The sequence below is a fragment of the Struthio camelus genome, unplaced genomic scaffold (assembly GCF_040807025.1).
Source record: "Struthio camelus isolate bStrCam1 unplaced genomic scaffold, bStrCam1.hap1 HAP1_SCAFFOLD_195, whole genome shotgun sequence".
Lineage (NCBI taxonomy): Eukaryota > Metazoa > Chordata > Aves > Struthioniformes > Struthionidae > Struthio > Struthio camelus.
In genome coordinates, this window is record NW_027182711.1 from 31,238 (window position 1) to 48,100 (window position 16,863).

Consider the following 16,863-nt stretch of genomic DNA (forward strand, 5'->3'; position numbering starts at 1 on the left):
CCTCCCCACCCACCTCCGCCACACTCCCCCCTACACAACACCCACCAACACCCAAACGCAACAACACCCCACACAGCCTCCCGCAACTCCCCCCCCCCACAAAACACACGCCCCCGAGCCACGCCCCACTGCTCCCCACCCGCAAAAGCCTACAGCACCCGGTATTCCCAGGCGGTCTCCCATCCAAGTACTAACCGGGCCCGACCCTGCTTAGCTTCCGAGATCAGACGAGATCGGGCGTTCTCAGGGTGGTATGGCCGTAGGCAACACCCTCCCCCACGCACACCCCCTTCACAACACCCCCCACCTCCCGCACATATCACGCCCCCTCGCCCAACACCCGCCCCGCACACCAGCCACCCTCCCCACCCACCTCCGCCACACTCCCCCCTACACAACACCCACCAACACCCAAACGCAACAACACCCCACACAGCCTCCCGCAACTCCCCCCCCCACAAAACACACGCCCCGAGCCACGCCCCGCTGCTCCCCACCCGCAAAAGCCTACAGCACCCGGTATTCCCAGGCGGTCTCCCATCCAAGTACTAACCGGGCCCGACCCTGCTTAGCTTCCGAGATCAGACGAGATCGGGCGTTCTCAGGGTGGTATGGCCGTAGGCAACACCCTCCCCCACGCACACCCCCTTCACAACACCCCCCACCTCCCACACATCTCACGCCCCCTCGCCCAACACCCGCCCCGCACACCAGCCACCCTCCCCACCCACCTCCGCCACACTCCCCCCTACACAACACCCACCAACACCCACACGCAACAACACCCCACACAGCCTCCCGCAACTCCCCCCCCCACAAAACACACGCCCCGAGCCACGCCCCGCTGCTCCCCACCCGCAAAAGCCTACAGCACCCGGTATTCCCAGGCGGTCTCCCATCCAAGTACTAACCGGGCCCGACCCTGCTTAGCTTCCGAGATCAGACGAGATCGGGCGTTCTCAGGGTGGTATGGCCGTAGGCAACACCCTCCCCCACGCACACCCCCTTCACAACACCCCCCACCTCCCGCACATATCACGCCCCCTCGCCCAACACCCGCCCCGCACACCAGCCACCCTCCCCACCCACCTCCGCCACACTCCCCCCTACACAACACCCACCAACACCCAAACGCAACAACACCCCACACAGCCTCCCGCAACTCCCCTCCCCACAAAACACACGCCCCGAGCCACGCCCCGCTGCTCCCCACCCGCAAAAGCCTACAGCACCCGGTATTCCCAGGCGGTCTCCCATCCAAGTACTAACCGGGCCCGACCCTGCTTAGCTTCCGAGATCAGACGAGATCGGGCGTTCTCAGGGTGGTATGGCCGTAGGCAACACCCTCCCCCACGCACACCCCCTTCACAACACCCCCCACCTCCCGCACATCTCACGCCCCCTCGCCCAACACCCGCCCCGCACACCAGCCACCCTCCCCACCCACCTCCGCCACACTCCCCCCTACACAACACCCACCAACACCCACCAACACCCACACGCAACAACACCCCACACAGCCTCCCGCAACTCCCCCCCCCCACAAAACACACGCCCCGAGCCACGCCCCGCTGCTCCCCACCCGCAAAAGCCTACAGCACCCGGTATTCCCAGGCGGTCTCCCATCCAAGTACTAACCGGGCCCGACCCTGCTTAGCTTCCGAGATCAGACGAGATCGGGCGTTCTCAGGGTGGTATGGCCGTAGGCAACACCCTCCCCCACGCACACCCCCTTCACAACACCCCCCACCTCCCGCACATCTCACGCCCCCTCGCCCAACACCCGCCCCGCACACCAGCCACCCTCCCCACCCACCTCCGCCACACTCCCCCCTACACAACACCCACCAACACCCACACGCAACAACACCCCACACAGCCTCCCGCAACTCCCCCCCCCACAAAACACACGCCCCCGAGCCACGCCCCGCTGCTCCCCACCCGCAAAAGCCTACAGCACCCGGTATTCCCAGGCGGTCTCCCATCCAAGTACTAACCGGGCCCGACCCTGCTTAGCTTCCGAGATCAGACGAGATCGGGCGTTCTCAGGGTGGTATGGCCGTAGGCAACACCCTCCCCCACGCACACCCCCTTCACAACACCCCCCACCTCCCGCACATCTCACGCCCCCTCGCCCAACACCCGCCCCGCACACCAGCCACCCTCCCCACCCACCTCCGCCACACTCCCCCCTACACAACACCCACCAACACCCACACGCAACAACACCCCACACAGCCTCCCGCAACTCCCCCCCCCCACAAAACACACGCCCCCGAGCAACGCCCCGCTGCTCCCCACCCGCAAAAGCCTACAGCACCCGGTATTCCCAGGCGGTCTCCCATCCAAGTACTAACCGGGCCCGACCCTGCTTAGCTTCCGAGATCAGACGAGATCGGGCGTTCTCAGGGTGGTATGGCCGTAGGCAACACCCTCCCCCACGCACACCCCCTTCACAACACCCCCCACCTCCCGCACATATCACGCCCCCTCGCCCAACACCCGCCCCGCACACCAGCCACCCTCCCCACCCACCTCCGCCACACTCCCCCCTACACAACACCCACCAACACCCACACGCAACAACACCCCACACAGCCTCCCGCAACTCCCCCCCCCACAAAACACACGCCCCGAGCCACACCCCGCTGCTCCCCACCCGCTAAAGCCTACAGCACCCGGTATTCCCAGGCGGTCTCCCATCCAAGTACTAACCGGGCCCGACCCTGCTTAGCTTCCGAGATCAGACGAGATCGGGCGTTCTCAGGGTGGTATGGCCGTAGGCAACACCCTCCCCCACGCACACCCCCTTCACAACACCCCCCACCTCCCGCACATCTCACGCCCCCTCGCCCAACACCCGCCCCGCACACCAGCCACCCTCCCCACCCACCTCCGCCACACTCCCCCCTACACAACACCCACCAACACCCACACGCAACAACACCCCACACAGCCTCCCGCAACTCCCCCCCCCCACAAAACACACGCCCCGAGCCACGCCCCGCTGCTCCCCACCCGCAAAAGCCTACAGCACCCGGTATTCCCAGGCGGTCTCCCATCCAAGTACTAACCGGGCCCGACCCTGCTTAGCTTCCGAGATCAGACGAGATCGGGCGTTCTCAGGGTGGTATGGCCGTAGGCAACACCCTCCCCCACGCACACCCCCTTCACAACACCCCCCACCTCCCGCACATCTCACGCCCCCTCGCCCAACACCCGCCCCGCACACCAGCCACCCTCCCCACCCACCTCCGCCACACTCCCCCCTACACAACACCCACCAACACCCACACGCAACAACACCCCACACAGCCTCCCGCAACTCCCCCCCCCACAAAACACACGCCCCGAGCCACGCCCCACTGCTCCCCACCCGCAAAAGCCTACAGCACCCGGTATTCCCAGGCGGTCTCCCATCCAAGTACTAACCGGGCCCGACCCTGCTTAGCTTCCGAGATCAGACGAGATCGGGCGTTCTCAGGGTGGTATGGCCGTAGGCAACACCCTCCCCCACGCACACCCCCTTCACAACACCCCCCACCTCCCGCACATCTCATGCCCACTCGCTCAACACCCGCCCCGCACACCAGCCACCCTCCCCACCCACCTCCGCCACACTCCCCCCTACACAACACCCACCAACACCCACACGCAACAACACCCCACACAGCCTCCCGCAACTCCCCCCCCCACAAAACACACGCCCCGAGCCACACCCCGCTGCTCCCCACCCGCAAAAGCCTACAGCACCCGGTATTCCCAGGCGGTCTCCCATCCAAGTACTAACCGGGCCCGACCCTGCTTAGCTTCCGAGATCAGACGAGATCGGGCGTTCTCAGGGTGGTATGGCCGTAGGCAACACCCTCCCCCACGCACACCCCCTTCACAACACCCCCCACCTCCCGCACATATCACGCCCCCTCGCCCAACACCCGCCCCGCACACCAGCCACCCTCCCCACCCACCTCCGCCACACTCCCCCCTACACAACACCCACCAACACCCACACGCAACAACACCCCACACAGCCTCCCGCAACTCCCCCCCCCACAAAACACACGCCCCGAGCCACGCCCCACTGCTCCCCACCCGCAAAAGCCTACAGCACCCGGTATTCCCAGGCGGTCTCCCATCCAAGTACTAACCGGGCCCGACCCTGCTTAGCTTCCGAGATCAGACGAGATCGGGCGTTCTCAGGGTGGTATGGCCGTAGGCAACACCCTCCCCCACGCACACCCCCTTCACAACACCCCCCACCTCCCGCACATCTCATGCCCACTCGCTCAACACCCGCCCCGCACACCAGCCACCCTCCCCACCCACCTCCGCCACACTCCCCCCTACACAACACCCACCAACACCCACACGCAACAACACCCCACACAGCCTCCCGCAACTCCCCCCCCCACAAAACACACGCCCCGAGCCACACCCCGCTGCTCCCCACCCGCAAAAGCCTACAGCACCCGGTATTCCCAGGCGGTCTCCCATCCAAGTACTAACCGGGCCCGACCCTGCTTAGCTTCCGAGATCAGACGAGATCGGGCGTTCTCAGGGTGGTATGGCCGTAGGCAACACCCTCCCCCACGCACACCCCCTTCACAACACCCCCCACCTCCCGCACATCTCACGCCCCCTCGCCCAACACCCGCCCCGCACACCAGCCACCCTCCCCACCCACCTCCGCCACACTCCCCCCTACACAACACCCACCAACACCCACACGCAACAACACCCCACACAGCCTCCCGCAACTCCCCCCCCCACAAAACACACGCCCCGAGCCACGCCCCGCTGCTCCCCACCCGCAAAAGCCTACAGCACCCGGTATTCCCAGGCGGTCTCCCATCCAAGTACTAACCGGGCCCGACCCTGCTTAGCTTCCGAGATCAGACGAGATCGGGCGTTCTCAGGGTGGTATGGCCGTAGGCAACACCCTCCCCCACGCACACCCCCTTCACAACACCCCCCACCTCCCGCACATATCACGCCCCCTCGCCCAACACCCGCCCCGCACACCAGCCACCCTCCCCACCCACCTCCGCCACACTCCCCCCTACACAACACCCACCAACACCCACACACAACAACACCCCACACAGCCTCCCGCAACTCCCCCCCCCACAAAACACACGCCCCGAGCCACACCCCGCTGCTCCCCACCCGCAAAAGCCTACAGCACCCGGTATTCCCAGGTGGTCTCCCATCCAAGTACTAACCGGGCCCGACCCTGCTTAGCTTCCGAGATCAGACGAGATCGGGCGTTCTCAGGGTGGTATGGCCGTAGGCAACACCCTCCCCCACGCACACCCCCTTCACAACACCCCCCACCTCCCGCACATATCACGCCCCCTCGCCCAACACCCGCCCCGCACACCAGCCACCCTCCCCACCCACCTCCGCCACACTCCCCCCTACACAACACCCACCAACACCCAAACGCAACAACACCCCACACAGCCTCCCGCAACTCCCCCCCCCACAAAACACACGCCCCCGAGCCACGCCCCGCTGCTCCCCACCCGCAAAAGCCTACAGCACCCGGTATTCCCAGGCGGTCTCCCATCCAAGTACTAACTGGGCCCGACCCTGCTTAGCTTCCGAGATCAGACGAGATCGGGCGTTCTCAGGGTGGTATGGCCGTAGGCAACACCCTCCCCCACGCACACCCCCTTCACAACACCCCCCACCTCCCGCACATATCACGCCCCCTCGCCCAACACCCGCCCCGCACACCAGCCACCCTCCCCACCCACCTCCGCCACACTCCCCCCTACACAACACCCACCAACACCCACACGCAACAACACCCCACACAGCCTCCCGCAACTCCCCCCCCCCACAAAACACACGCCCCGAGCCACGCCCCGCTGCTCCCCACCCGCAAAAGCCTACAGCACCCGGTATTCCCAGGCGGTCTCCCATCCAAGTACTAACCGGGCCCGACCCTGCTTAGCTTCCGAGATCAGACGAGATCGGGCGTTCTCAGGGTGGTATGGCCGTAGGCAACACCCTCCCCCACGCACACCCCCTTCACAACACCCCCCACCTCCCGCACATATCACGCCCCCTCGCCCAACACCCGCCCTGCACACCAGCCACCCTCCCCACCCACCTCCGCCACACTCCCCCCTACACAACACCCACCAACACCCAAACGCAACAACACCCCACACAGCCTCCCGCAACTCCCCCCCCCCACAAAACACACGCCCCCGAGCCACGCCCCACTCCTCCCCACCCGCAAAAGCCTACAGCACCCGGTATTCCCAGGCGGTCTCCCATCCAAGTACTAACCGGGCCCGACCCTGCTTAGCTTCCGAGATCAGACGAGATCGGGCGTTCTCAGGGTGGTATGGCCGTAGGCAACACCCTCCCCCACGCACACCCCCTTCACAACACCCCCCACCTCCCGCACATCTCATGCCCACTCGCTCAACACCCGCCCCGCACACCAGCCACCCTCCCCACCCACCTCCGCCACACTCCCCCCTACACAACACCCACCAACACCCACACGCAACAACACCCCACACAGCCTCCCGCAACTCCCCCCCCCACAAAACACACGCCCCCGAGCCACGCCCCGCTGCTCCCCACCCGCAAAAGCCTACAGCACCCGGTATTCCCAGGCGGTCTCCCATCCAAGTACTAACCGGGCCCGACCCTGCTTAGCTTCCGAGATCAGACGAGATCGGGCGTTCTCAGGGTGGTATGGCCGTAGGCAACACCCTCCCCCACGCACACCCCCTTCACAACACCCCCCACCTCCCGCACATCTCACGCCCCCTCGCCCAACACCCGCCCCGCACACCAGCCACCCTCCCCACCCACCTCCGCCACACTCCCCCCTACACAACACCCACCAACACCCACACGCAACAACACCCCACACAGCCTCCCGCAACTCCCCCCCCCACAAAACACACGCCCCGAGCCACGCCCCGCTGCTCCCCACCCGCAAAAGCCTACAGCACCCGGTATTCCCAGGCGGTCTCCCATCCAAGTACTAACCGGGCCCGACCCTGCTTAGCTTCCGAGATCAGACGAGATCGGGCGTTCTCAGGGTGGTATGGCCGTAGGCAACACCCTCCCCCACGCACACCCCCTTCACAACACCCCCCACCTCCCGCACATCTCACGCCCCCTCGCCCAACACCCGCCCCGCACACCAGCCACCCTCCCCACCCACCTCCGCCACACTCCCCCCTACACAACACCCACCAACACCCACACGCAACAACACCCCACACAGCCTCCCGCAACTCCCCCCCCCCACAAAACACACGCCCCCGAGCCACGCCCCGCTGCTCCCCACCCGCAAAAGCCTACAGCACCCGGTATTCCCAGGCGGTCTCCCATCCAAGTACTAACCGGGCCCGACCCTGCTTAGCTTCCGAGATCAGACGAGATCGGGCGTTCTCAGGGTGGTATGGCCGTAGGCAACACCCTCCCCCACGCACACCCCCTTCACAACACCCCCCACCTCCCGCACATATCACGCCCCCTCGCCCAACACCCGCCCCGCACACCAGCCACCCTCCCCACCCACCTCCGCCACACTCCCCCCTACACAACACCCACCAACACCCACACGCAACAACACCCCACACAGCCTCCCGCAACTCCCCCCCCCACAAAACACACGCCCCGAGCCACGCCCCGCTGCTCCCCACCCGCAAAAGCCTACAGCGCCCAGTATTCCCAGGCGGTCTCCCATCCAAGTACTAACCGGGCCCGACCCTGCTTAGCTTCCGAGATCAGACGAGATCGGGCGTTCTCAGGGTGGTATGGCCGTAGGCAACACCCTCCCCCACGCACACCCCCTTCACAACACCCCCCACCTCCCGCACATCTCAAGCCCCCTCGCCCAACACCCGCCCCGCACACCAGCCACCCTCCCCACCCACCTCCGCCACACTCCCCCCTACACAACACCCACCAACACCCACACGCAACAACACCCCACACAGCCTCCCGCAACTCCCCCCCCCCACAAAACACACGCCCCCGAGCCACGCCCCGCTGCTCCCCACCCGCAAAAGCCTACAGCACCCGGTATTCCCAGGCGGTCTCCCATCCAAGTACTAACCGGGCCCGACCCTGCTTAGCTTCCGAGATCAGACGAGATCGGGCGTTCTCAGGGTGGTATGGCCGTAGGCAACACCCTCCCCCACGCACACCCCCTTCACAACACCCCCCACCTCCCGCACATATCACGCCCCCTCGCCCAACACCCGCCCCGCACACCAGCCACCCTCCCCACCCACCTCCGCCACACTCCCCCCTACACAACACCCACCAACACCCACACGCAACAACACCCCACACAGCCTCCCGCAACTCCCCCCCCCACAAAACACACGCCCCGAGCCACACCCCGCTGCTCCCCACCCGCAAAAGCCTACAGCACCCGGTATTCCCAGGCGGTCTCCCATCCAAGTACTAACCGGGCCCGACCCTGCTTAGCTTCCGAGATCAGACGAGATCGGGCGTTCTCAGGGTGGTATGGCCGTAGGCAACACCCTCCCCCACGCACACCCCCTTCACAACACCCCCCACCTCCCGCACATATCACGCCCCCTCGCCCAACACCCGCCCCGCACACCAGCCACCCTCCCCACCCACCTCCGCCACACTCCCCCCTACACAACACCCACCAACACCCACACGCAACAACACCCCACACAGCCTCCCGCAACTCCCCCCCCCACAAAACACACGCCCCGAGCCACGCCCCGCTGCTCCCCACCCGCAAAAGCCTACAGCACCCGGTATTCCCAGGCGGTCTCCCATCCAAGTACTAACCGGGCCCGACCCTGCTTAGCTTCCGAGATCAGACGAGATCGGGCGTTCTCAGGGTGGTATGGCCGTAGGCAACACCCTCCCCCACGCACACCCCCTTCACAACACCCCCCACCTCCCGCACATCTCACGCCCCCTCGCCCAACACCCGCCCCGCACACCAGCCACCCTCCCCACCCACCTCCGCCACACTCCCCCCTACACAACACCCACCAACACCCACACGCAACAACACCCCACACAGCCTCCCGCAACTCCCCCCCCCACAAAACACACGCCCCCGAGCCACGCCCCGCTGCTCCCCACCCGCAAAAGCCTACAGCACCCGGTATTCCCAGGCGGTCTCCCATCCAAGTACTAACTGGGCCCGACCCTGCTTAGCTTCCGAGATCAGACGAGATCGGGCGTTCTCAGGGTGGTATGGCCGTAGGCAACACCCTCCCCCACGCACACCCCCTTCACAACACCCCCCACCTCCCGCACATCTCACGCCCCCTCGCCCAACACCCGCCCCGCACACCAGCCACCCTCCCCACCCACCTCCGCCACACTCCCCCCTACACAACACCCACCAACACCCACACGCAACAACACCCCACACAGCCTCCCGCAACTCCCCCCCCCCACAAAACACACGCCCCGAGCCACGCCCCGCTGCTCCCCACCCGCAAAAGCCTACAGCACCCGGTATTCCCAGGCGGTCTCCCATCCAAGTACTAACCGGGCCCGACCCTGCTTAGCTTCCGAGATCAGACGAGATCGGGCGTTCTCAGGGTGGTATGGCCGTAGGCAACACCCTCCCCCACGCACACCCCCTTCACAACACCCCCCACCTCCCGCACATATCACGCCCCCTCGCCCAACACCCGCCCTGCACACCAGCCACCCTCCCCACCCACCTCCGCCACACTCCCCCCTACACAACACCCACCAACACCCAAACGCAACAACACCCCACACAGCCTCCCGCAACTCCCCCCCCACAAAACACACGCCCCCGAGCCACGCCCCACTCCTCCCCACCCGCAAAAGCCTACAGCACCCGGTATTCCCAGGCGGTCTCCCATCCAAGTACTAACCGGGCCCGACCCTGCTTAGCTTCCGAGATCAGACGAGATCGGGCGTTCTCAGGGTGGTATGGCCGTAGGCAACACCCTCCCCCACGCACACCCCCTTCACAACACCCCCCACCTCCCGCACATCTCATGCCCACTCGCTCAACACCCGCCCCGCACACCAGCCACCCTCCCCACCCACCTCCGCCACACTCCCCCCTACACAACACCCACCAACACCCACACGCAACAACACCCCACACAGCCTCCCGCAACTCCCCCCCCCACAAAACACACGCCCCGAGCCACGCCCCGCTGCTCCCCACCCGCTAAAGCCTACAGCACCCGGTATTCCCAGGCGGTCTCCCATCCAAGTACTAACCGGGCCCGACCCTGCTTAGCTTCCGAGATCAGACGAGATCGGGCGTTCTCAGGGTGGTATGGCCGTAGGCAACACCCTCCCCCACGCACACCCCCTTCACAACACCCCCCACCTCCCGCACATCTCACGCCCCCTCGCCCAACACCCGCCCCGCACACCAGCCACCCTCCCCACCCACCTCCGCCACACTCCCCCCTACACAACACCCACCAACACCCACACGCAACAACACCCCACACAGCCTCCCGCAACTCCCCCCCCCACAAAACACACGCCCCGAGCCACGCCCCGCTGCTCCCCACCCGCAAAAGCCTACAGCACCCGGTATTCCCAGGCGGTCTCCCATCCAAGTACTAACCGGGCCCGACCCTGCTTAGCTTCCGAGATCAGACGAGATCGGGCGTTCTCAGGGTGGTATGGCCGTAGGCAACACCCTCCCCACGCACACCCCCTTCACAACACCCCCCACCTCCCGCACATATCACGCCCCCTCGCCCAACACCCGCCCCGCACACCAGCCACCCTCCCCACCCACCTCCGCCACACTCCCCCCTACACAACACCCACCAACACCCACACGCAACAACACCCCACACAGCCTCCCGCAACTCCCCCCCCCACAAAACACACGCCCCCGAGCCACGCCCCGCTGCTCCCCACCCGCAAAAGCCTACAGCACCCGGTATTCCCAGGCGGTCTCCCATCCAAGTACTAACCGGGCCCGACCCTGCTTAGCTTCCGAGATCAGACGAGATCGGGCGTTCTCAGGGTGGTATGGCCGTAGGCAACACCCTCCCCCACGCACACCCCCTTCACAACACCCCCCACCTCCCGCACATATCACGCCCCCTCGCCCAACACCCGCCCCGCACACCAGCCACCCTCCCCACCCACCTCCGCCACACTCCCCCCTACACAACACCCACCAACACCCACACGCAACAACACCCCACACAGCCTCCCGCAACTCCCCCCCCCACAAAACACACGCCCCGAGCCACACCCCGCTGCTCCCCACCCGCAAAAGCCTACAGCACCCGGTATTCCCAGGCGGTCTCCCATCCAAGTACTAACCGGGCCTGACCCTGCTTAGCTTCCGAGATCAGACGAGATCGGGCGTTCTCAGGGTGGTATGGCCGTAGGCAACACCCTCCCCCACGCACACCCCCTTCACAACACCCCCCACCTCCCGCACATATCACGCCCCCTCGCCCAACACCCGCCCCGCACACCAGCCACCCTCCCCACCCACCTCCGCCACACTCCCCCCTACACAACACCCACCAACACCCACACGCAACAACACCCCACACAGCCTCCCGCAACTCCCCCCCCCACAAAACACACGCCCCGAGCCACGCCCCGCTGCTCCCCACCCGCAAAAGCCTACAGCACCCAGTATTCCCAGGCGGTCTCCCATCCAAGTACTAACCGGGCCCGACCCTGCTTAGCTTCCGAGATCAGACGAGATCGGGCGTTCTCAGGGTGGTATGGCCGTAGGCAACACCCTCCCCCACGCACACCCCCTTCACAACACCCCCCACCTCCCGCACATCTCACGCCCCCTCGCCCAACACCCGCCCCGCACACCAGCCACCCTCCCCACCCACCTCCGCCACACTCCCCCCTACACAACACCCACCAACACCCACACGCAACAACACCCCACACAGCCTCCCGCAACTCCCCCCCCCACAAAACACACGCCCCGAGCCACGCCCCGCTGCTCCCCACCCGCAAAAGCCTACAGCACCCGGTATTCCCAGGCGGTCTCCCATCCAAGTACTAACCGGGCCCGACCCTGCTTAGCTTCCGAGATCAGACGAGATCGGGCGTTCTCAGGGTGGTATGGCCGTAGGCAACACCCTCCCCCACGCACACCCCCTTCACAACACCCCCCACCTCCCGCACATATCACGCCCCCTCGCCCAACACCCGCCCCGCACACCAGCCACCCTCCCCACCCACCTCCGCCACACTCCCCCCTACACAACACCCACCAACACCCACACGCAACAACACCCCACACAGCCTCCCGCAACTCCCCCCCCCACAAAACACACGCCCCGAGCCACACCCCGCTGCTCCCCACCCGCAAAAGCCTACAGCACCCGGTATTCCCAGGCGGTCTCCCATCCAAGTACTAACCGGGCCCGACCCTGCTTAGCTTCCGAGATCAGACGAGATCGGGCGTTCTCAGGGTGGTATGGCCGTAGGCAACACCCTCCCCCACGCACACCCCCTTCACAACACCCCCCACCTCCCGCACATCTCACGCCCCCTCGCCCAACACCCGCCCCGCACACCAGCCACCCTCCCCACCCACCTCCGCCACACTCCCCCCTACACAACACCCACCAACACCCACACGCAACAACACCCCACACAGCCTCCCGCAACTCCCCCCCCCCACAAAACACACGCCCCCGAGCCACGCCCCGCTGCTCCCCACCCGCAAAAGCCTACAGCACCCGGTATTCCCAGGCGGTCTCCCATCCAAGTACTAACCGGGCCCGACCCTGCTTAGCTTCCGAGATCAGATGAGATCGGGCGTTCTCAGGGTGGTATGGCCGTAGGCAACACCCTCCCCCACGCACACCCCCTTCACAACACCCCCCACCTCCCGCACATCTCACGCCCCCTCGCCCAACACCCGCCCCGCACACCAGCCACCCTCCCCACCCACCTCCGCCACACTCCCCCCTACACAACACCCACCAACACCCACACGCAACAACACCCCACACAGCCTCCCGCAACTCCCCCCCCCCACAAAACACACGCCCCGAGCCACGCCCCGCTGCTCCCCACCCGCAAAAGCCTACAGCACCCGGTATTCCCAGGCGGTCTCCCATCCAAGTACTAACCGGGCCCGACCCTGCTTAGCTTCCGAGATCAGACGAGATCGGGCGTTCTCAGGGTGGTATGGCCGTAGGCAACACCCTCCCCCACGCACACCCCCTTCACAACACCCCCCACCTCCCGCACATCTCACGCCCCCTCGCCCAACACCCGCCCCGCACACCAGCCACCCTCCCCACCCACCTCCGCCACACTCCCCCCTACACAACACCCACCAACACCCACACGCAACAACACCCCACACAGCCTCCCGCAACTCCCCCCCCCACAAAACACACGCCCCGAGCCACGCCCCGCTGCTCCCCACCCGCAAAAGCCTACAGCACCCGGTATTCCCAGGCGGTCTCCCATCCAAGTACTAACCGGGCCCGACCCTGCTTAGCTTCCGAGATCAGACGAGATCGGGCGTGTTCTCAGGGTGGTATGGCCGTAGGCAACACCCTCCCCCACGCACACCCCCTTCACAACACCCCCCACCTCCCGCACATCTCACGCCCCCTCGCCCAACACCCGCCCCGCACACCAGCCACCCTCCCCACCCACCTCCGCCACACTCCCCCCTACACAACACCCACCAACACCCACACGCAACAACACCCCACACAGCCTCCCGCAACTCCCCCCCCCACAAAACACACGCCCCCGAGCCACGCCCCGCTGCTCCCCACCCGCAAAAGCCTACAGCACCCGGTATTCCCAGGCGGTCTCCCATCCAAGTACTAACCGGGCCCGACCCTGCTTAGCTTGCTTCCGAGATCAGACGAGATCGGGCGTTCTCAGGGTGGTATGGCCGTAGGCAACACCCTCCCCCACGCACACCCCCTTCACAACACCCCCCACCTCCCGCACATCTCACGCCCCCTCGCCCAACACCCGCCCCGCACACCAGCCACCCTCCCCACCCACCTCCGCCACACTCCCCCCTACACAACACCCACCAACACCCACACGCAACAACACCCCACACAGCCTCCCGCAACTCCCCCCCCCACAAAACACACGCCCCGAGCCACGCCCCGCTGCTCCCCACCCGCAAAAGCCTACAGCACCCGGTATTCCCAGGCGGTCTCCCATCCAAGTACTAACCGGGCCCGACCCTGCTTAGCTTCCGAGATCAGACGAGATCGGGCGTTCTCAGGGTGGTATGGCCGTAGGCAACACCCTCCCCCACGCACACCCCCTTCACAACACCCCCCACCTCCCGCACATATCACGCCCCCTCGCCCAACACCCGCCCCGCACACCAGCCACCCTCCCCACCCACCTCCGCCACACTCCCCCCTACACAACACCCACCAACACCCACACGCAACAACACCCCACACAGCCTCCCGCAACTCCCCCCCCCACAAAACACACGCCCCGAGCCACGCCCCGCTGCTCCCCACCCGCAAAAGCCTACAGCACCCGGTATTCCCAGGCGGTCTCCCATCCAAGTACTAACCGGGCCCGACCCTGCTTAGCTTCCGAGATCAGACGAGATCGGGCGTTCTCAGGGTGGTATGGCCGTAGGCAACACCCTCCCCCACGCACACCCCCTTCACAACACCCCCCACCTCCCGCACATATCACACCCCCTCGCCCAACACCCGCCCCGCACACCAGCCACCCTCCCCACCCACCTCCGCCACACTCCCCCCTACACAACACCCACCAACACCCACACGCAACAACACCCCACACAGCCTCCCGCAACTCCCCCCCCCACAAAACACACGCCCCGAGCCACGCCCCGCTGCTCCCCACCCGCAAAAGCCTACAGCACCCGGTATTCCCAGGCGGTCTCCCATCCAAGTACTAACCGGGCCCGACCCTGCTTAGCTTCCGAGATCAGACGAGATCGGGCGTTCTCAGGGTGGTATGGCCGTAGGCAACACCCTCCCCCACGCACACCCCCTTCACAACACCCCCCACCTCCCGCACATCTCACACCCCCTCGCCCAACACCCGCCCCGCACACCAGCCACCCTCCCCACCCACCTCCGCCACACTCCCCCCTACACAACACCCACCAACACCCACACGCAACAACACCCCACACAGCCTCCCGCAACTCCCCCCCCCCACAAAACACACACCCCCGAGCCACGCCCCGCTGCTCCCCACCCGCAAAAGCCTACAGCACCCGGTATTCCCAGGCGGTCCTCCCATCCAAGTACTAACCGGGCCCGACCCTGCTTAGCTTCCGAGATCAGACGAGATCGGGCGTTCTCAGGGTGGTATGGCCGTAGGCAACACCCTCCCCCACGCACACCCCTTCACAACACCCCCCACCTCCCGCACATATCACGCCCCCTCGCCCAACACCCGCCCCGCACACCAGCCACCCTCCCCACCCACCTCCGCCACACTCCCCCCTACACAACACCCACCAACACCCACACGCAACAACACCCCACACAGCCTCCCGCAACTCCCCCCCCCACAAAACACACGCCCCGAGCCACGCCCCGCTGCTCCCCACCCGCAAAAGCCTACAGCACCCGGTATTCCCAGGCGGTCTCCCATCCAAGTACTAACCGGGCCCGACCCTGCTTAGCTTCCGAGATCAGACGAGATCGGGCGTTCTCAGGGTGGTATGGCCGTAGGCAACACCCTCCCCCACGCACACCCCCTTCACAACACCCCCCACCTCCCGCACATATCACGCCCCCTCGCCCAACACCCGCCCCGCACACCAGCCACCCTCCCCACCCACCTCCGCCACACTCCCCCCTACACAACACCCACCAACACCCACACGCAACAACACCCCACACAGCCTCCCGCAACTCCCCCCCCCACAAAACACACGCCCCGAGCCACGCCCCGCTGCTCCCCACCCGCAAAAGCCTACAGCACCCGGTATTCCCAGGCGGTCTCCCATCCAAGTACTAACCGGGCCCGACCCTGCTTAGCTTCCGAGATCAGACGAGATCGGGCGTTCTCAGGGTGGTATGGCCGTAGGCAACACCCTCCCCCACGCACACCCCCTTCACAACACCCCCCACCTCCCGCACATATCACGCCCCCTCGCCCAACACCCGCCCCGCACACCAGCCACCCTCCCCACCCACCTCCGCCACACTCCCCCCTACACAACACCCACCAACACCCACACGCAACAACACCCCACACAGCCTCCCGCAACTCCCCCCCCCCACAAAACACACGCCCCGAGCCACGCCCCGCTGCTCCCCACCCGCAAAAGCCTACAGCACCCGGTATTCCCAGGCGGTCTCCCATCCAAGTACTAACCGGGCCCGACCCTGCTTAGCTTCCGAGATCAGACGAGATCGGGCGTTCTCAGGGTGGTATGGCCGTAGGCAACACCCTCCCCCACGCACACCCCCTTCACAACACCCCCCACCTCCCGCACATCTCACGCCCCCTCGCCCAACACCAATATAGCGCCCGTGTGATCGCACACCAGCCACCCTCCCCACCCACCTCCGCCACACTCCCCCCTACACAACACCCACCAACACCCACACGCAACAACACCCCACACAGCCTCCCGCAACTCCCCCCCCCACAAAACACACGCCCCCGAGCAACGCCCCGCTGCTCCCCACCCGCAAAAGCCTACAGCACCCGGTATTCCCAGGCGGTCTCCCATCCAAGTACTAACCGAGCCCGACCCTGCTTAGCTTCCGAGATCAGACGAGATCGGGCGTTCTCAGGGTGGTATGGCCGTAGGCAACACCCTCCCCCACACACACCCCCTTCACAACACCCCCCACCTCCCGCACATATCACGCCCCCTCGCCTAACACC

At 66.0% G+C, this 16,863-nt stretch overlaps 47 non-coding genes across 47 annotated transcripts; all 47 read right to left on the bottom strand.

The window, feature by feature from the left end:
• Positions 1–146: 146 nt before the first annotated feature.
• Positions 147–265, bottom strand: LOC138065344 (5S ribosomal RNA). The gene has a single exon (XR_011138411.1). It is a non-coding gene; the product is annotated as a 5S ribosomal RNA (ribosomal RNA).
• A 239-nt stretch (positions 266–504) lies between these two features.
• On the bottom strand, positions 505–623 carry LOC138065345 (5S ribosomal RNA). The gene has a single exon (XR_011138412.1). It is a non-coding gene; the product is annotated as a 5S ribosomal RNA (ribosomal RNA).
• Positions 624–862: 239 nt separating this feature from the next.
• LOC138065346 (5S ribosomal RNA) lies at positions 863–981 on the bottom strand. The gene has a single exon (XR_011138413.1). It is a non-coding gene; the product is annotated as a 5S ribosomal RNA (ribosomal RNA).
• Positions 982–1,220: 239 nt separating this feature from the next.
• LOC138065347 (5S ribosomal RNA) lies at positions 1,221–1,339 on the bottom strand. Its single transcript, XR_011138414.1, has one exon. It is a non-coding gene; the product is annotated as a 5S ribosomal RNA (ribosomal RNA).
• A 250-nt stretch (positions 1,340–1,589) lies between these two features.
• On the bottom strand, positions 1,590–1,708 carry LOC138065348 (5S ribosomal RNA). The gene has a single exon (XR_011138415.1). It is a non-coding gene; the product is annotated as a 5S ribosomal RNA (ribosomal RNA).
• Positions 1,709–1,948: 240 nt separating this feature from the next.
• On the bottom strand, positions 1,949–2,067 carry LOC138065349 (5S ribosomal RNA). The gene has a single exon (XR_011138416.1). It is a non-coding gene; the product is annotated as a 5S ribosomal RNA (ribosomal RNA).
• A 241-nt stretch (positions 2,068–2,308) lies between these two features.
• Positions 2,309–2,427, bottom strand: LOC138065350 (5S ribosomal RNA). Its single transcript, XR_011138417.1, has one exon. It is a non-coding gene; the product is annotated as a 5S ribosomal RNA (ribosomal RNA).
• A 239-nt stretch (positions 2,428–2,666) lies between these two features.
• On the bottom strand, positions 2,667–2,785 carry LOC138065351 (5S ribosomal RNA). Its single transcript, XR_011138418.1, has one exon. It is a non-coding gene; the product is annotated as a 5S ribosomal RNA (ribosomal RNA).
• Positions 2,786–3,025: 240 nt separating this feature from the next.
• Positions 3,026–3,144, bottom strand: LOC138065352 (5S ribosomal RNA). The gene has a single exon (XR_011138419.1). It is a non-coding gene; the product is annotated as a 5S ribosomal RNA (ribosomal RNA).
• Positions 3,145–3,383: 239 nt separating this feature from the next.
• On the bottom strand, positions 3,384–3,502 carry LOC138065354 (5S ribosomal RNA). The gene has a single exon (XR_011138421.1). It is a non-coding gene; the product is annotated as a 5S ribosomal RNA (ribosomal RNA).
• A 239-nt stretch (positions 3,503–3,741) lies between these two features.
• LOC138065355 (5S ribosomal RNA) lies at positions 3,742–3,860 on the bottom strand. The gene has a single exon (XR_011138422.1). It is a non-coding gene; the product is annotated as a 5S ribosomal RNA (ribosomal RNA).
• Positions 3,861–4,099: 239 nt separating this feature from the next.
• LOC138065356 (5S ribosomal RNA) lies at positions 4,100–4,218 on the bottom strand. Its single transcript, XR_011138423.1, has one exon. It is a non-coding gene; the product is annotated as a 5S ribosomal RNA (ribosomal RNA).
• Positions 4,219–4,457: 239 nt separating this feature from the next.
• On the bottom strand, positions 4,458–4,576 carry LOC138065357 (5S ribosomal RNA). Its single transcript, XR_011138424.1, has one exon. It is a non-coding gene; the product is annotated as a 5S ribosomal RNA (ribosomal RNA).
• A 239-nt stretch (positions 4,577–4,815) lies between these two features.
• Positions 4,816–4,934, bottom strand: LOC138065358 (5S ribosomal RNA). The gene has a single exon (XR_011138425.1). It is a non-coding gene; the product is annotated as a 5S ribosomal RNA (ribosomal RNA).
• A 239-nt stretch (positions 4,935–5,173) lies between these two features.
• LOC138065442 (5S ribosomal RNA) lies at positions 5,174–5,292 on the bottom strand. Its single transcript, XR_011138509.1, has one exon. It is a non-coding gene; the product is annotated as a 5S ribosomal RNA (ribosomal RNA).
• A 240-nt stretch (positions 5,293–5,532) lies between these two features.
• On the bottom strand, positions 5,533–5,651 carry LOC138065399 (5S ribosomal RNA). The gene has a single exon (XR_011138466.1). It is a non-coding gene; the product is annotated as a 5S ribosomal RNA (ribosomal RNA).
• A 240-nt stretch (positions 5,652–5,891) lies between these two features.
• LOC138065359 (5S ribosomal RNA) lies at positions 5,892–6,010 on the bottom strand. Its single transcript, XR_011138426.1, has one exon. It is a non-coding gene; the product is annotated as a 5S ribosomal RNA (ribosomal RNA).
• Positions 6,011–6,251: 241 nt separating this feature from the next.
• On the bottom strand, positions 6,252–6,370 carry LOC138065360 (5S ribosomal RNA). Its single transcript, XR_011138427.1, has one exon. It is a non-coding gene; the product is annotated as a 5S ribosomal RNA (ribosomal RNA).
• A 240-nt stretch (positions 6,371–6,610) lies between these two features.
• Positions 6,611–6,729, bottom strand: LOC138065361 (5S ribosomal RNA). The gene has a single exon (XR_011138428.1). It is a non-coding gene; the product is annotated as a 5S ribosomal RNA (ribosomal RNA).
• Positions 6,730–6,968: 239 nt separating this feature from the next.
• On the bottom strand, positions 6,969–7,087 carry LOC138065362 (5S ribosomal RNA). The gene has a single exon (XR_011138429.1). It is a non-coding gene; the product is annotated as a 5S ribosomal RNA (ribosomal RNA).
• Positions 7,088–7,328: 241 nt separating this feature from the next.
• Positions 7,329–7,447, bottom strand: LOC138065363 (5S ribosomal RNA). Its single transcript, XR_011138430.1, has one exon. It is a non-coding gene; the product is annotated as a 5S ribosomal RNA (ribosomal RNA).
• Positions 7,448–7,686: 239 nt separating this feature from the next.
• On the bottom strand, positions 7,687–7,805 carry LOC138065403 (5S ribosomal RNA). Its single transcript, XR_011138470.1, has one exon. It is a non-coding gene; the product is annotated as a 5S ribosomal RNA (ribosomal RNA).
• Positions 7,806–8,046: 241 nt separating this feature from the next.
• LOC138065365 (5S ribosomal RNA) lies at positions 8,047–8,165 on the bottom strand. Its single transcript, XR_011138432.1, has one exon. It is a non-coding gene; the product is annotated as a 5S ribosomal RNA (ribosomal RNA).
• A 239-nt stretch (positions 8,166–8,404) lies between these two features.
• Positions 8,405–8,523, bottom strand: LOC138065366 (5S ribosomal RNA). Its single transcript, XR_011138433.1, has one exon. It is a non-coding gene; the product is annotated as a 5S ribosomal RNA (ribosomal RNA).
• A 239-nt stretch (positions 8,524–8,762) lies between these two features.
• LOC138065367 (5S ribosomal RNA) lies at positions 8,763–8,881 on the bottom strand. The gene has a single exon (XR_011138434.1). It is a non-coding gene; the product is annotated as a 5S ribosomal RNA (ribosomal RNA).
• Positions 8,882–9,121: 240 nt separating this feature from the next.
• Positions 9,122–9,240, bottom strand: LOC138065400 (5S ribosomal RNA). Its single transcript, XR_011138467.1, has one exon. It is a non-coding gene; the product is annotated as a 5S ribosomal RNA (ribosomal RNA).
• A 240-nt stretch (positions 9,241–9,480) lies between these two features.
• LOC138065368 (5S ribosomal RNA) lies at positions 9,481–9,599 on the bottom strand. Its single transcript, XR_011138435.1, has one exon. It is a non-coding gene; the product is annotated as a 5S ribosomal RNA (ribosomal RNA).
• A 239-nt stretch (positions 9,600–9,838) lies between these two features.
• On the bottom strand, positions 9,839–9,957 carry LOC138065369 (5S ribosomal RNA). The gene has a single exon (XR_011138436.1). It is a non-coding gene; the product is annotated as a 5S ribosomal RNA (ribosomal RNA).
• Positions 9,958–10,196: 239 nt separating this feature from the next.
• LOC138065370 (5S ribosomal RNA) lies at positions 10,197–10,315 on the bottom strand. Its single transcript, XR_011138437.1, has one exon. It is a non-coding gene; the product is annotated as a 5S ribosomal RNA (ribosomal RNA).
• A 239-nt stretch (positions 10,316–10,554) lies between these two features.
• Positions 10,555–10,673, bottom strand: LOC138065371 (5S ribosomal RNA). Its single transcript, XR_011138438.1, has one exon. It is a non-coding gene; the product is annotated as a 5S ribosomal RNA (ribosomal RNA).
• Positions 10,674–10,912: 239 nt separating this feature from the next.
• On the bottom strand, positions 10,913–11,031 carry LOC138065372 (5S ribosomal RNA). Its single transcript, XR_011138439.1, has one exon. It is a non-coding gene; the product is annotated as a 5S ribosomal RNA (ribosomal RNA).
• A 239-nt stretch (positions 11,032–11,270) lies between these two features.
• On the bottom strand, positions 11,271–11,389 carry LOC138065402 (5S ribosomal RNA). Its single transcript, XR_011138469.1, has one exon. It is a non-coding gene; the product is annotated as a 5S ribosomal RNA (ribosomal RNA).
• A 239-nt stretch (positions 11,390–11,628) lies between these two features.
• Positions 11,629–11,747, bottom strand: LOC138065389 (5S ribosomal RNA). Its single transcript, XR_011138456.1, has one exon. It is a non-coding gene; the product is annotated as a 5S ribosomal RNA (ribosomal RNA).
• Positions 11,748–11,986: 239 nt separating this feature from the next.
• LOC138065373 (5S ribosomal RNA) lies at positions 11,987–12,105 on the bottom strand. The gene has a single exon (XR_011138440.1). It is a non-coding gene; the product is annotated as a 5S ribosomal RNA (ribosomal RNA).
• A 239-nt stretch (positions 12,106–12,344) lies between these two features.
• LOC138065374 (5S ribosomal RNA) lies at positions 12,345–12,463 on the bottom strand. The gene has a single exon (XR_011138441.1). It is a non-coding gene; the product is annotated as a 5S ribosomal RNA (ribosomal RNA).
• Positions 12,464–12,704: 241 nt separating this feature from the next.
• Positions 12,705–12,823, bottom strand: LOC138065314 (5S ribosomal RNA). The gene has a single exon (XR_011138381.1). It is a non-coding gene; the product is annotated as a 5S ribosomal RNA (ribosomal RNA).
• A 240-nt stretch (positions 12,824–13,063) lies between these two features.
• Positions 13,064–13,182, bottom strand: LOC138065376 (5S ribosomal RNA). Its single transcript, XR_011138443.1, has one exon. It is a non-coding gene; the product is annotated as a 5S ribosomal RNA (ribosomal RNA).
• Positions 13,183–13,421: 239 nt separating this feature from the next.
• LOC138065390 (5S ribosomal RNA) lies at positions 13,422–13,542 on the bottom strand. The gene has a single exon (XR_011138457.1). It is a non-coding gene; the product is annotated as a 5S ribosomal RNA (ribosomal RNA).
• A 240-nt stretch (positions 13,543–13,782) lies between these two features.
• Positions 13,783–13,905, bottom strand: LOC138065406 (5S ribosomal RNA). Its single transcript, XR_011138473.1, has one exon. It is a non-coding gene; the product is annotated as a 5S ribosomal RNA (ribosomal RNA).
• A 239-nt stretch (positions 13,906–14,144) lies between these two features.
• Positions 14,145–14,263, bottom strand: LOC138065377 (5S ribosomal RNA). The gene has a single exon (XR_011138444.1). It is a non-coding gene; the product is annotated as a 5S ribosomal RNA (ribosomal RNA).
• Positions 14,264–14,502: 239 nt separating this feature from the next.
• LOC138065378 (5S ribosomal RNA) lies at positions 14,503–14,621 on the bottom strand. The gene has a single exon (XR_011138445.1). It is a non-coding gene; the product is annotated as a 5S ribosomal RNA (ribosomal RNA).
• Positions 14,622–14,860: 239 nt separating this feature from the next.
• LOC138065379 (5S ribosomal RNA) lies at positions 14,861–14,979 on the bottom strand. The gene has a single exon (XR_011138446.1). It is a non-coding gene; the product is annotated as a 5S ribosomal RNA (ribosomal RNA).
• A 241-nt stretch (positions 14,980–15,220) lies between these two features.
• LOC138065405 (5S ribosomal RNA) lies at positions 15,221–15,340 on the bottom strand. Its single transcript, XR_011138472.1, has one exon. It is a non-coding gene; the product is annotated as a 5S ribosomal RNA (ribosomal RNA).
• A 238-nt stretch (positions 15,341–15,578) lies between these two features.
• On the bottom strand, positions 15,579–15,697 carry LOC138065380 (5S ribosomal RNA). The gene has a single exon (XR_011138447.1). It is a non-coding gene; the product is annotated as a 5S ribosomal RNA (ribosomal RNA).
• A 239-nt stretch (positions 15,698–15,936) lies between these two features.
• On the bottom strand, positions 15,937–16,055 carry LOC138065381 (5S ribosomal RNA). The gene has a single exon (XR_011138448.1). It is a non-coding gene; the product is annotated as a 5S ribosomal RNA (ribosomal RNA).
• A 240-nt stretch (positions 16,056–16,295) lies between these two features.
• LOC138065382 (5S ribosomal RNA) lies at positions 16,296–16,414 on the bottom strand. Its single transcript, XR_011138449.1, has one exon. It is a non-coding gene; the product is annotated as a 5S ribosomal RNA (ribosomal RNA).
• Positions 16,415–16,668: 254 nt separating this feature from the next.
• Positions 16,669–16,787, bottom strand: LOC138065387 (5S ribosomal RNA). Its single transcript, XR_011138454.1, has one exon. It is a non-coding gene; the product is annotated as a 5S ribosomal RNA (ribosomal RNA).
• Between the last annotated feature and the right edge of the window lie 76 nt (positions 16,788–16,863).